Below are 12,528 nucleotides of genomic sequence, written 5' to 3' on the forward strand. Positions count from 1 at the left end.
AAAAGATATTTGTTTACAACTGCGTACAAGCTGGTTCATACCTATTGACTTATATTGTATAAAATGAAAAGCAACAGTACTTCCCATTTGTAACGGAATTGAGTTGGCGAGTACCAAAATATGGTTGGCGATGTCTAAATGGTGGATGTGGCGCTCATTCTGGGTGCCAAGTGAGAGAGCAGAGTCGGTTGGGAGCTAGCTACTGAATAGTTTGGTCTGAGCAGCAATGGAGTGACCTGAGCAGGTATGAGGGTGAGCCTTCCAATACCTAGATGTAATATCGGACGTCCTCAGATGTGTGTACAGCTATAAAATGAAGCTCTGTTAATGTAAAAGGCTCTTATGTTGGAAATGTCGTCGCCAAGAAGATAATAGAACCAATTACATCCAGAGGAGAGACCAGTAATCGTTATGCACTCACCACCGATATTGCGCAATCACTTCAGCAGTTATAAGAGGTCAGAATTTGGTCAAAGTATGAACCAGTATATCTAAGCGTTGTTTAATTTGCAATAATCGGCAAATTGTGTGAAATTTGGGTCCAATCGTTGATTCCTCTCAAATACCTCACACTGCACAAAAATACGGACATCCGAGTATCTTGTGTGTTAAAATCTAACGAAAACAAACGGTTGAGTATTTGCACAATCCTGAATGCTTTTATGAAAATTTCCATAATGTTTGATTTGTTTTAGTTCAAAGTATTTTTGCTTCAAAGATTAACTGCATTTATTTCTGTCAGTGAAAATTACTGGTTGTGCTAATGACAAAAGGAAGCACGTTATTTTGAGGTTAGTTAGAGTAAAATGCATTTGAAGTCATACTTAAGAACCTGTATGAAAAATCACTGGCATCAAGTGTTTGAAAAGTTCTGCAAAGTGAGTTAAATTTGAATAAAAGAATAATACTAAAATTTGCACCTTACTAATTGTCTCAGAAAAAGTGTTTAGTCTGCTTTATAGTACTGAACTGTTCAAGTGTCCCCAATTTACAGTTGCTTAAAATGAATAAAACCACTTGAATAATGAACATGTTAATAGCAGTTGAAGTAAATTTTGAGTTTTGTGTGCTTTATGTAGTAAAAATTGGAAAGACAGTTTCAGGGCCCTACCGAAGTCTTTGCCTATAAATTATAAAGTTACACTAGATGCTTTTATTCATAAAAATAGAAACAAGATTGATTCATAGTTTGTGTAAAAATCCTGTTGCCAGTGACCCATAATTATATTTGTACTATATGAAAATAACTACTGTTTTTCTTCCCCTTAGTTTTCCCACTGTCGAACTACACTGCTACACCACAATAAAATTTCCGTCCTTCTTAACCACATGAATAATTTATTGTATATGATCAAGAATTTGTCCATGCTCTTCGTGAGGTCGACATCATTCAAAAAATCTCAATGATCATAAAATTTGTGTATGGGGTAAGTAAGTCACAGATTTTGATCTGTGTGACTTTCACTGCAGTAGACACATAATGAGTAATTTTAATACAGTGTCTGTGTCATGTACGGGAATTTTATGGTTTTTAATGATTTTTGGGTGGTGCAGACCTGATGAGAGCTGTAAGCTTTAAGTATGCAATGTGCTCTTGTTGTAGGTCACATGAGTTACTTTATGCCTCGAGATATCTGGCAAATGTAATCTCATTCCATTATATTGGTTGTTTTGTGGACTTAGTTTCCCTCATCACTTAGAAAGCTTTGATTTAGTACTGATCCATACCATGATTGGTTTGTAATGTGAGGCCATTTAGCAACTGCTTTTATTCTCACAACTATAGCTTCCTCTTGCACAGGTATGTTCCTTAAGTGGCAGACTTTTGCTTTGTAGTTTGTTTAGGTGTCACACGTTCACCCTACATTTAATCTGATCCATCATCGCCCTACGTTTTCCAATATAGGCTTCTGTGTGTTAGTTCGTATTTGGACATGTTTCGTCATTCTATAAATAGATTGCCATTTAGTAATCATAACAACACACACAGTCAGCTAAGAATTTTGGAAGACTCTCCTTGGTTTATGTAATGTACAGGGTTCCTCGTTCGTTCCATTCTTGTATTTGTACCTGGATTATTAATGTTACATGGATACCAACTCATATCTTTTCATCTTTTACTTGGCGTGCAATATAATGCCCTCTATGTATTTTAGGAGCATCTATCGCAATTTCTCTGCTTACCGTTATTTACTTGATAATTTGTCAGCTATTTTGTTTTGACACTGTTGTTTCTTTTATTTTGTGATAACTACATCTGATGTACCACTAGCATTAACCTTGATAGATATGCTCATTATTGTGTATTCCATACGTCGTATTGCGAGGTTTGAATTTGAATGAGTTTGGATTTCCTTAGAATTTCAGTGAATGTCATCTATAAGAGTTATGGATATTTTCTGCAAGAAGGCTAGACACACTTCATTCGTGTCTGCTTCTGATTATGTGCATTTTCTATTTTATGGTTTTTTGCGATGTTTGGCTTGTTATATTATAGCTCAAAGATATAACAATAGTTTAGATGCTATCCAGAGTGTCTGCTTTGTTGCTCTTTGTTGTGTTTTGTATGCACAGGTGTTTTTCTTAAGACTGCACTCTATATTTTGTAGGTTTTAAGAACTTTTATTCTTACACTTCCGTAACAGCATTGACAGGTATGGTATAACTTCATATACACTACATGTAGGTTAGTTTTTAGCGTGTGGGGGTCTGGAGATGGCGTTAATGAGATGTCGAAAGTGGTCGTGTCAATAAAATAATGACTTCTGAAAATATATCGCTGTTTGGTGGTTTTTCTTTGGTAGAAAGTAAGCAAAGTGTCTCGAAAGAAGAATATAACTTATGAATCAAGGAAAGCCAAACAACAGTAATGTAGTGGAAGTAAATCAGTCGATGTACAAGGAATTCAAATTGGAAACAACACTGTGAAAGTTGTAGATAAGTTTTGCTAATTGGCCAACAAAATATCTGATAATGGCCAAAGTGGAGAAGAGGATATAAAATTTAGGCTAGGATTGGTGACGAAACCGTTTATGAATAAGAGATTTGCAAGCATAGAATATTGATTTTACTGTTAGGAAGCTTTACTGAAAGTATTTGAATGGAATCAAGCCATTATGGAACTGAAACCTGCATGATAAACAGTCCTGACAAGCAGAGAATGAAAATTTCAGAAATGTGGTGCTACAGAAGAACTCTAATGATTAGATGTGTAGCTCACATTACTGATGAGATGGTACAGGGTAGAACTAGGGAGAGAGAAATTAGTGGGACAACCTGACTATTAGAAGTGATCGGTTAATAGTACACAATCTGAGTCATCATGGGAATTCCAATTTATAATTGGGGATAAGTGTAAGAGATAAATTTCGTAGACAGAGATCAAGAAAAGATTATAGTACGGATACAGTGAATGATGTAACTTGCCGCAGTTATTAGGATTATTCGCAGATAAATAGGCGTACTAAGAACAGAGTAGCATCAAGAGCTGAGTCAAACGAGTCTTCGGACTGAAGAGCATGATAACAACAAGGGAGATCGGTATCCAGAATGATTTTCTGTCACGAATGGATAGCAGGAGATGAGGTACAGACAAAAATGAAGCATTGGTGATGGATTGTGACTCGTGCACGAGTAGGTCAGTTGGCGGAGTATTTGCTCATGAAACCAAAGATCTCAACTTGGAGCCCAGTTTGGCATACAGGTGAAATCTGGCATGGAGTCTGAAGATAAAGAATCATTCGAAATATAAAATTTTACTGTCCTGGTTTCATCTGGACAGTGAGATCAAACATTCGTTTCGTAATACTCTTAAACAGCTTTCCTCTGTCGCAACTTTGTTGCTTACTCTTAATATGAAAATAAATTAGAGATCAAAATTGTAATTTTATAGAGCTTACTTTCACGATGGGTATTGTTGCGCTTTCCTATTTCTTACAGTTGGATGGTACAGCAGTTATTTGGTAAGCATCAACGATCCTTAAATTGCAATAGTTTGGGATTTGTATTTGGTTACACATGCCATAGCAAGTCTACTCTCCACACAAATACCAGATACTGTCTATTGTGAATGTCACGGAACAACTACAGTTATAATGTTCTGTGAAGTATCACACTTCAACATTCATTTACAGTACAGAACTTGTAGATGAACACCTGTGCATTTTAAGATTTGGCGACATCCAAGGTTATGAGTATTGAACACACTAATTCATTTGCAAGCTGTTACCTTTAAATGCAGCAGGAATCATTTGTATGCATTGAATCGTAAACTGGAAGAGGGGCAGGAATGGTAAATGGAACTGACTTGCCGAGCATGTGTCAAGTGTCTGGTATCACTGCATTCACATCGATTGTAGAATAGATGTTCATCTGCTTCATAAACATTGATAACTCCAACTTTTTGTATGTTGCAACGCTATAGGACTACAATTATCACCCTATTAACGTACTTAATGCTGATCACATTTGTACTATTATAGAAGAGTCAGTCAAAAACTTATGTCTCCTGTTTTCTGTTTTAATTAGTTAGGGAAGATAATACATAGGTTACAAAGCTCAACATTGGGGATTAACGTAACATTTTTCAATATAATTTCTATCCATTTTCATTTACTTGTTCCCCAGATTGTTAAAACTGTTGTGAAGCAAGCATTGATGGAAGGACGTTTTCAGAGCGCCGTCATCTTAAAATTGAATCCCACGATGACCTTAGCGGTCAAAACAAATGGAAGACTTATGCTCATCCAAAAGAGGAACATACTCCATAGCTTTAGTTGGGCGAACTCGCTGAAGATCTCCTAAATGTAACTGTGGGTGATGAAGTTTCGGTCTGTATTTATTGTGCATCCCTGCTCCAATAATCGAACATAATCACACACTTTGCATTACAGATTACTGCAATCGTAACATCCCTGCGATAGCATAACTTTGAAGTTTCTCTGCTTCAGTGAGTTTCTGTGATGCTATTTCATTTATTGCCTCTTTCATTGCGGTTAATAAAATGAAACCAACTTACGTCTATGAACATAATTTTTCCAGAAACTCCTCTCCCTGCTAACGAAAGAGCTGCATCAGTTGGAACGCAGTCATTTTCCTTGCCTCTTTATTGTTGCCAGTTAAACTTCTTGGATTTCAAGCTGTACAAATATGTGAGTATCCCAGTTGTTGAGTAATCGTCATCACACTGACTTTATTGAGTTAGTTGAAGCGAAACGAAACATCTGCAGTCTCCTGGCCTTCACCTCCAGCGAGGAATGCATTATCTAACATTGGTGATATCCACTATTCCATGACCGTACACATTTGAGAATTTCGGCGTTTCACCTTCATCATTTAAAAACTCTGTCGCAGAACGCTGCCTAGTACGAATATCGATGATGACCATTTTGCAAGCGACTACACCGTAGACATCTGCTGACGAAGGAAGTTACTATTGCAGTGGTTTGGAGAAAAGACATTGACTAATGGCGCAACAATAATTAGTTCACTTCCAAGACTGTATTTAAAGAGGACACAGTAGGTAGCAATCATTGTGGAATGCCCTTCTTTCATAATAAGAAACCAAACACTGACAATTTATTTCTCATTGGTTAATGATAAACAATTACACTTCTCTTATATAAAAAAACACAATATTCTTATAATCACATTTTGTGGTTCTGAGTATCCCCATGTTCAGTACACATGAAATATGAACAATAACGTACTGCCAGACCATTGTAAAATCTGTAATGTCGGCAGACGGTGATTTGCTTATGGTGAAACTGCACAGCATTTAACTTTACGCACACACCTTCTTCTACATTCCACAGGTACAGCATAATATAAGATGACGGAAATGATGTGCCAGATAGTAGCGTTATACAGTACGATAACACATGTAAAGTACTAATTTAAACGGCTTTCTGATATTACTAAAAGAACCATCAGTAGCGGAAGGTGCCGTTTATTCAAGCTTTGTGATTTTACGTAGGTGTCTTGCTATATGCTCGAGCAGATGAAGGGTCTAACCATTCAACCTTTTGTGTAATGTGACCATGTTGGTCTCTGTCTACTTTCTGATGTGTTAAGTTTGGTTCATATGCTGTGCAATAGCTTGCCCACGAGCGAGGTGATTCTTTTAAAGAGACAGAACTGTAGGCAAGCGTTTCGGAGAATTTGACGGATACTAGCTGCCGATCTTAGGTCTGCCGTTTTCCAGTAATACTCACGACCCGTCTTTCGGTTCCAACCAGAGGACTCGAAATATAGTTTATATGTTTGATCGGTGTGTTTTCGTGATTTATCCGGGATGCCAGGACTGTGCTGCATGCTCAACAGACCAGAGATCCCAGGCGACGTAATTATGTGGTTGCTACTATGTGTCGCAGAAAATATTGTGTACAGTAGAGCACTTGCAGGTATTTCTTCTTACGGTAAATTTTTGTATTTTGGAATTATTTATGTAGTCTGGGCGAAGTTAGTATGCAGACAAGAGGAATAAATATAGGGCAGCAACCGTCTATTTCTACAATATGCGCTCCTACATTTCTCAAAAGAAGTATCGATCAGTGGATTGGCAAATCTCAACACACTGTCATACGGGTATGGGCCTGACTCAGAAAGTGGGAACTTCTTTGAGGCTATTGGAATTTCCATATGCCAGGAAGACAGTGCTCTTCATCTTTTGTAAAGTAGAGTAACTCCAAACACCGGTAAAATAATGGTCTAACACAGATAGGGGTGATACAGTAATAAACATAGTGCAAACAATTTTTTATTGGCTTTGCCAGTGAATTTGTTTGTATAAGGAATGATCAAAAAATTGCGTTTGAGGGCATTTCCATTTTAGTGTTTATGGAATGTAGCGGAACTTCAGTACAGATCTGTAAACACTGACATGTAGGCAAGGGATTTGTATGGGATTAGAGTTTTTCCTAAGTGCACGCAATAAATGCAAAGAGAGAATTATGCGACGTTATTACCAAATGGATCCGAACAGAATGTGCTGTTATTCTTTTCTTAGCTGCCGAAGCCAACACTGGCAGACACTCTTCGGAGAATGAACAACACTTCTTCCGTCGTTCCCTAGCCCTAAGAAGTTCAAGCGTCAAAAATTAGTAGTTTTCGATTACCGGTGTCCATTGGTTGATGATTTCACTGACCCTGGTGTTTTAACCAGTGGAGAACGGCAATGCGCAACACTGGAGACATTACGTCTCGTTACTAACGTGAAATATCCGGGAAAACTGCGGAAAGGATTACTGTTGCTTGATGATGACACTAACCTCAACATCGCAAATGTCGCATTATTTACATCAACCCAAGTGGGTGACACACGAACACCCACCACGTTTGATTATCACGGTTTCGGTCTCGCAAAAAAGACCTTGGAGGATGGACGGTTTCTGTCGGACGATGCCTTATTTTTCATATGACTTCTTTTTCTCTTTTGGGGCCATTTAACATGGAAATATTTACTTCATTATACTATATTTCGTTCTAAGTCTATTTTCTTCCAAAGTAAGTGAGTGTGCCTTGTAGAGAGTGGACATAACTGATGCTTGTTTGTGTGTGGTGAGTTGGCATGAAGAATTGTCTGTTTTTTGTGTTGGTGACTTTAACAGCAATGAAATTTATGCCTTTCGTGTTCTCATGATAAATTATAATTTTCATATCTGTATGGAAAAAGTTTCGTTGTGTAAGGATCTCTTCAATCTCCTCTTTTGTGCCACTATGCAGTAGCAAGACCTTCTTTCTTCGGGTAAACTTTCCCATTAAAAGTGAGCTAATTATACAACAATATTACTTGCATAATGTCGGTAACTTCAGATATTTCGGAGTCAGATACCTTTAATGTTTCACTAAGTTTCGAGAAAGATAGTGAAATTGCTTTTTTTTCATTTTCATGATATACGTTTCTCCAAATGTGCTTACCATTATTGGAGTTGGTAGGTTCTCACTTTCAGCACTTAGATCTCCAGTAAAAAAAATTTAATATTTGTTTAGCCTGTTTAATATCACCTGTAATAGTCTGAAAAAGTCCTTGGAGCAGTCAATATTGCCTTGATGCTGGACTTTAGCAGCTATTATTCTTTGGGTTCCTCTTGTATCCTTAAGTCCTAGTAGAGCAATGCGTCCTTTTGTCTTATTTTTTCCAGGAATGTAGATGGCAACTCCCTTACTTGCTCTTTCTTCCTAATTTACTCCGATGTAGGCCAAAGTATAGCCGTCAACATATTTAATTCCAGATGTTTTCTTGTTTTCTCTGTAATTCTGTAAAATCTATTTCAGTTTCTTTCAAATGTTTAGCTATTTCGACTTCCTTAACATCAATTCCCTAACGTACAGAAAGGAAGCTTGCCAAGCTCCGTTGAACCATTGCCTGTAGCTCCCATTTCTCACCTATAGCGTATCCCACTAATCTGTCATGTGCCCTAAGCTAGTCTGAGTAGTGTCTCTGAATGGGCTACTGGTCCACCTATATTACAGGAATTTCCCATGTGTGATTCCAGCCCTGCTACACTGACACCTATACGCTGATTTAGAACGAAAAAACATTTATTTTTCTTTTTTGCATTGTGGATAGCAAACAATGCCATACTAAAATTGAAGTGACCATAATTAGAATCAAGGAATGTACGTGTAGTATATGTGAAGGTATACAACAGTTGACATTCTAGAAAATGAAGGCAAGTGACAAAAACATTCGTATCATACAATATGCTGGGTGTTGCGTTAAGAAGAGTTACTAAATCAGGAGCATAAAGGAATAATGCTTGTCTTGCTTTTTTATAAAATGTATCCAAATCACTTAAAGATGAGAATCATTCTAGTTATTAGGAAAAATTATTCCCATTCAAATTAAAAACCCACAATACGACGTATTGAGTAGACAATAGTGTGAATACCTACTGATTACACTACCACTGGTGATATACCAGATGTAGTTATGACAATATCAAAAATCGCTACCAGAGGCAAAAAACAATGACCGACAAATTACTACGTAAATGACGGTAAGCAAAGAACCTGAAGGTGATACTCATAAAATACCTAGGGGCATAATATTATATCTCAAGTAAAAAATGAATCGATGTGACCTGGTGTGTCTTAAACATCAATTAATGGGCATTGGAACAAACAAGCAACCCCAGACATCATACTATTACGTTGGTGATTTATTCGTCGTGTTTAATGGGGGTAAAAACAAGTCGCTCATGCTACAAGAAACTTTTAACTCTTTATTTAGAGTTTAGTTTCACTACGGAGTTTCATGTTGCGGGCTCTCTTAACTTCTTTCATTTCAGGTAAGTAGGAATGACCAGTGTTAAGAAGCCGACAGCAGAAAGTGTCATTATTGCTGCGGATACTGATAACCTTCCGTTGCAGGGGAAAGGGTATTTTCTTTCTGTGTTTCACAGATAAAAAATATTTGCACTTGACCAGCTGGCAACCGACAGTGAGATAGCCCCTATTCTACAAATAGAGATTGTAAATGGGTTTAGAGAAAGTGATATGAAGGAAATGGGTGAAGAATTTCTGAGAAAGACATATAAAGGACCAGAGTAAAGATCGAAGAAGCTAGATACGCTGCTACAACTTATCTTGGCCCATTCTCTCTGAAGATTAGAAATCAGTTTAAAAAGCATTACCTGGCGGTAGGTTTATATGCTATTAACACACTGGGGAAGCTCCTACGACATAATATAGAGCAGCCTGTTAATTAATTTTGCAATGGATGGACTATAAAATTACGTGTGTAGCTTGTGACAAGTTTTACATCACTCACGCTTGGAGTTAGTTCAGGACACGATTAGGGAACCGGTTATACTAGCTGTGATAGTGAACTAGGAGATCATTTACGTCAGTGCATCCATCAGCTTCCTAACTTCGAAAACAAAATTCAGATTCTTCATTATGAGAATAAAGATATTTATTTGGATACCTTAGAGGACTAGAAATTTTCATACGAAGAGGCGTTTCCATGACCGATTAATTAATAACCAGATCAGTAGAACGAGCGATTGCTTTTTCATAATTTTGGTAATGTCTTGAATTGACGTTGGAAATAGAAATTGTTCGCTTTTTGTGGTAACTGTTTATAAAACCAAATATTCATTTTCTTTGCCGATATTTTGAGTATATTTTTATATGCTGTAATTTTCACATATATATTACTTGCTGCCACATCTTTCATGTTTTTATGTCTTTTCGCTTCACTTTTCTCGTTGTTAGTGGTCTTGAACAGAATAAATGTTGCGCATTGTTGCGCCAGTCTGTTCCTTAATTAGTAGCCTTCTGCTCTGCAGTCTGCTTCGTTTTCGTACATTCATCGGCTATTAACCTGATCCATCCCTTCAGTACCTTTTGTGATAGAGCTTTCTATGTGTTAATTACTATTTGCATAGGTTTAATCGCTCATTACACGGGTCGCTGGTTTGTATTCACAAGTGAATAGTAATAACACATTCAAGTGAGAATTTCGGAGGATTCCTCATGGTTGATAAGGGTTTTAATTTTTATGATAGTAATTTTCCATAAGAACTAGGTTGATTCTCATCCTTAAGAGTTAGGGATATGTTTTACGAAAAAGCTAGGCAAGCTTTGTTCGTTTGTACTACTTGGTTTGTACGTTTTCTAATTTATGTTTTTTGTAATGGCTTGGCATGATCTATTGCAAGCCTGTGATGATAATAGAGTAACTTTCGTTACTAAACAGTGTGGTCACTATCCTGTTTTGTTGTGTTTTGTGTGCATAAATATACTTCTTCACGCTAAATACAGCATTACGTAGGTTTTAAGCAGTTTAATTGCTACGCTTCCTTTTTGTGATGTCAACAGTTGTATACCTTGACTTATCTTAGACATAGGTTTTAAGGGCTTTTATTACTGCACTTCGTTTTTGTGATAACAGCAGTTGTATATCTTGACATTTTTTAGACGTGTACGCTTTGTTTTTAACAATAAGGGACCTGGAGATAGGGATAATGTGATACCGAAAATGTTCGTGTAAATAAAGTAAAAACTGGGATGTTCAGTATCCAGAACAAACTTCTGTGATGTTGGGGAAATAGGACATGCGGTGCAGACAAAAAAAAAGTCAATTGTCATATTTTCGAGTCCCAGTCTGGCACACAGCTTCACTCTGCCATGAGGTTTCGAGATCAGTTCCATTAGAAACTGACTGTCCTTGTTTCATCTGGACGGTGTGGTCATACGTTGATTGTTCGATACTGTTAAATAGCGTGAATTCGTCTCAATTGTGTAGGTTACTGTTAATATGAAAAAAATTAGGGGTCAGATTTATAATTTTATTGATCTCACTGACAAGAGTGATATTTTCGCGCTTCCTTATGTTGTACTGATGCATATTACAACAAACATTCTTTAAGTCTCATCCATCCTTCCATGTTATATGTTACGATTCGTATTCGGCTACACATGTGATACGAGTCCACTATCAAGACAAATACCGGATGCTACGTGTGATACGAATTCCACTCTCCACACGGTTACAGATGCTGCCTCTTTTAACTGTCAAGATCAACCACATTAATCGTTTTTGCTAAGTATGTCACTTCAGCATACATTTAGAGTACAAAAACTGTTGGTGAACAACTGTGCTGATTAAGACTGGAGTGCGTCGATACAAATGTCTGACTGACAAAGTAATAATCACAAATTCATTTGTTAACTATTAGTTTTAGAAGCTGACAGAATCATTTGCATGTATGAATGGGATCGTGGTTGTGGAGGGGGAGTTGGAGGAGTGTTAGATTCAACTGGTATACCAAACATTCATCAAGCGTCAGGTAGTAATGAATTCGTATAAAGTCTACAATAGATGTTCATGTGCAATGCACATATTGCTTCTTCAAACTTTTTGTGTGATGCAGAAAAATAGATCCGTATCAAAGAATGTTGAAAACCATAACATTCACTATTAAATTAAGATATTTCGATATAATTTCCACCCATTTTTCACAGTCTGCTTCCGCATTTTAACAAGTGCTATATTTCAATACAGTTAAACTCTTGGTCCTCCTTCAGAAGCCATTGATGCAATTATATTCTCACAGTGTCCTCATCTTCAAAGTTAATGCTACGAAGAGGTTCTTTTAGCGGCACAAACTATTTAATGTCTCATCGTTATGCGGAAGGAAAACATCCAGCATAGTTTTCGCTTTGCGAAATCGGTGAAGGTGTGCTTGAAGGTGCATGGGGATGATGACGTTTTGGTCTGAAATTATTGCGCATCCCTGCTCCAAAAATTGACCAAACTCACACACTCTTCATTCCAGTATACTGTAATCATAACATCTCAGCCGGTAGCACAATTCTGAACTTTTTCTCCATCACTAAGATCCTGTGATGCCATTTCATTCACTGCCTCTTTCATTGTGTCTTTCTTTAACGCTAACGGGCGTTTCACTTTCTGCACTCAAAGCTCACGATAGCACTTCATTAGTTTACTGAAGCATATGTCTAGCTATAATTCATTAGTCCACAGATATGAGCAACAGTATCACTACACCGCCTTTCTCT

The sequence above is a fragment of the Schistocerca americana genome, chromosome 8 (assembly GCF_021461395.2).
Source record: "Schistocerca americana isolate TAMUIC-IGC-003095 chromosome 8, iqSchAmer2.1, whole genome shotgun sequence".
NCBI lineage: Eukaryota > Metazoa > Arthropoda > Insecta > Orthoptera > Acrididae > Schistocerca > Schistocerca americana.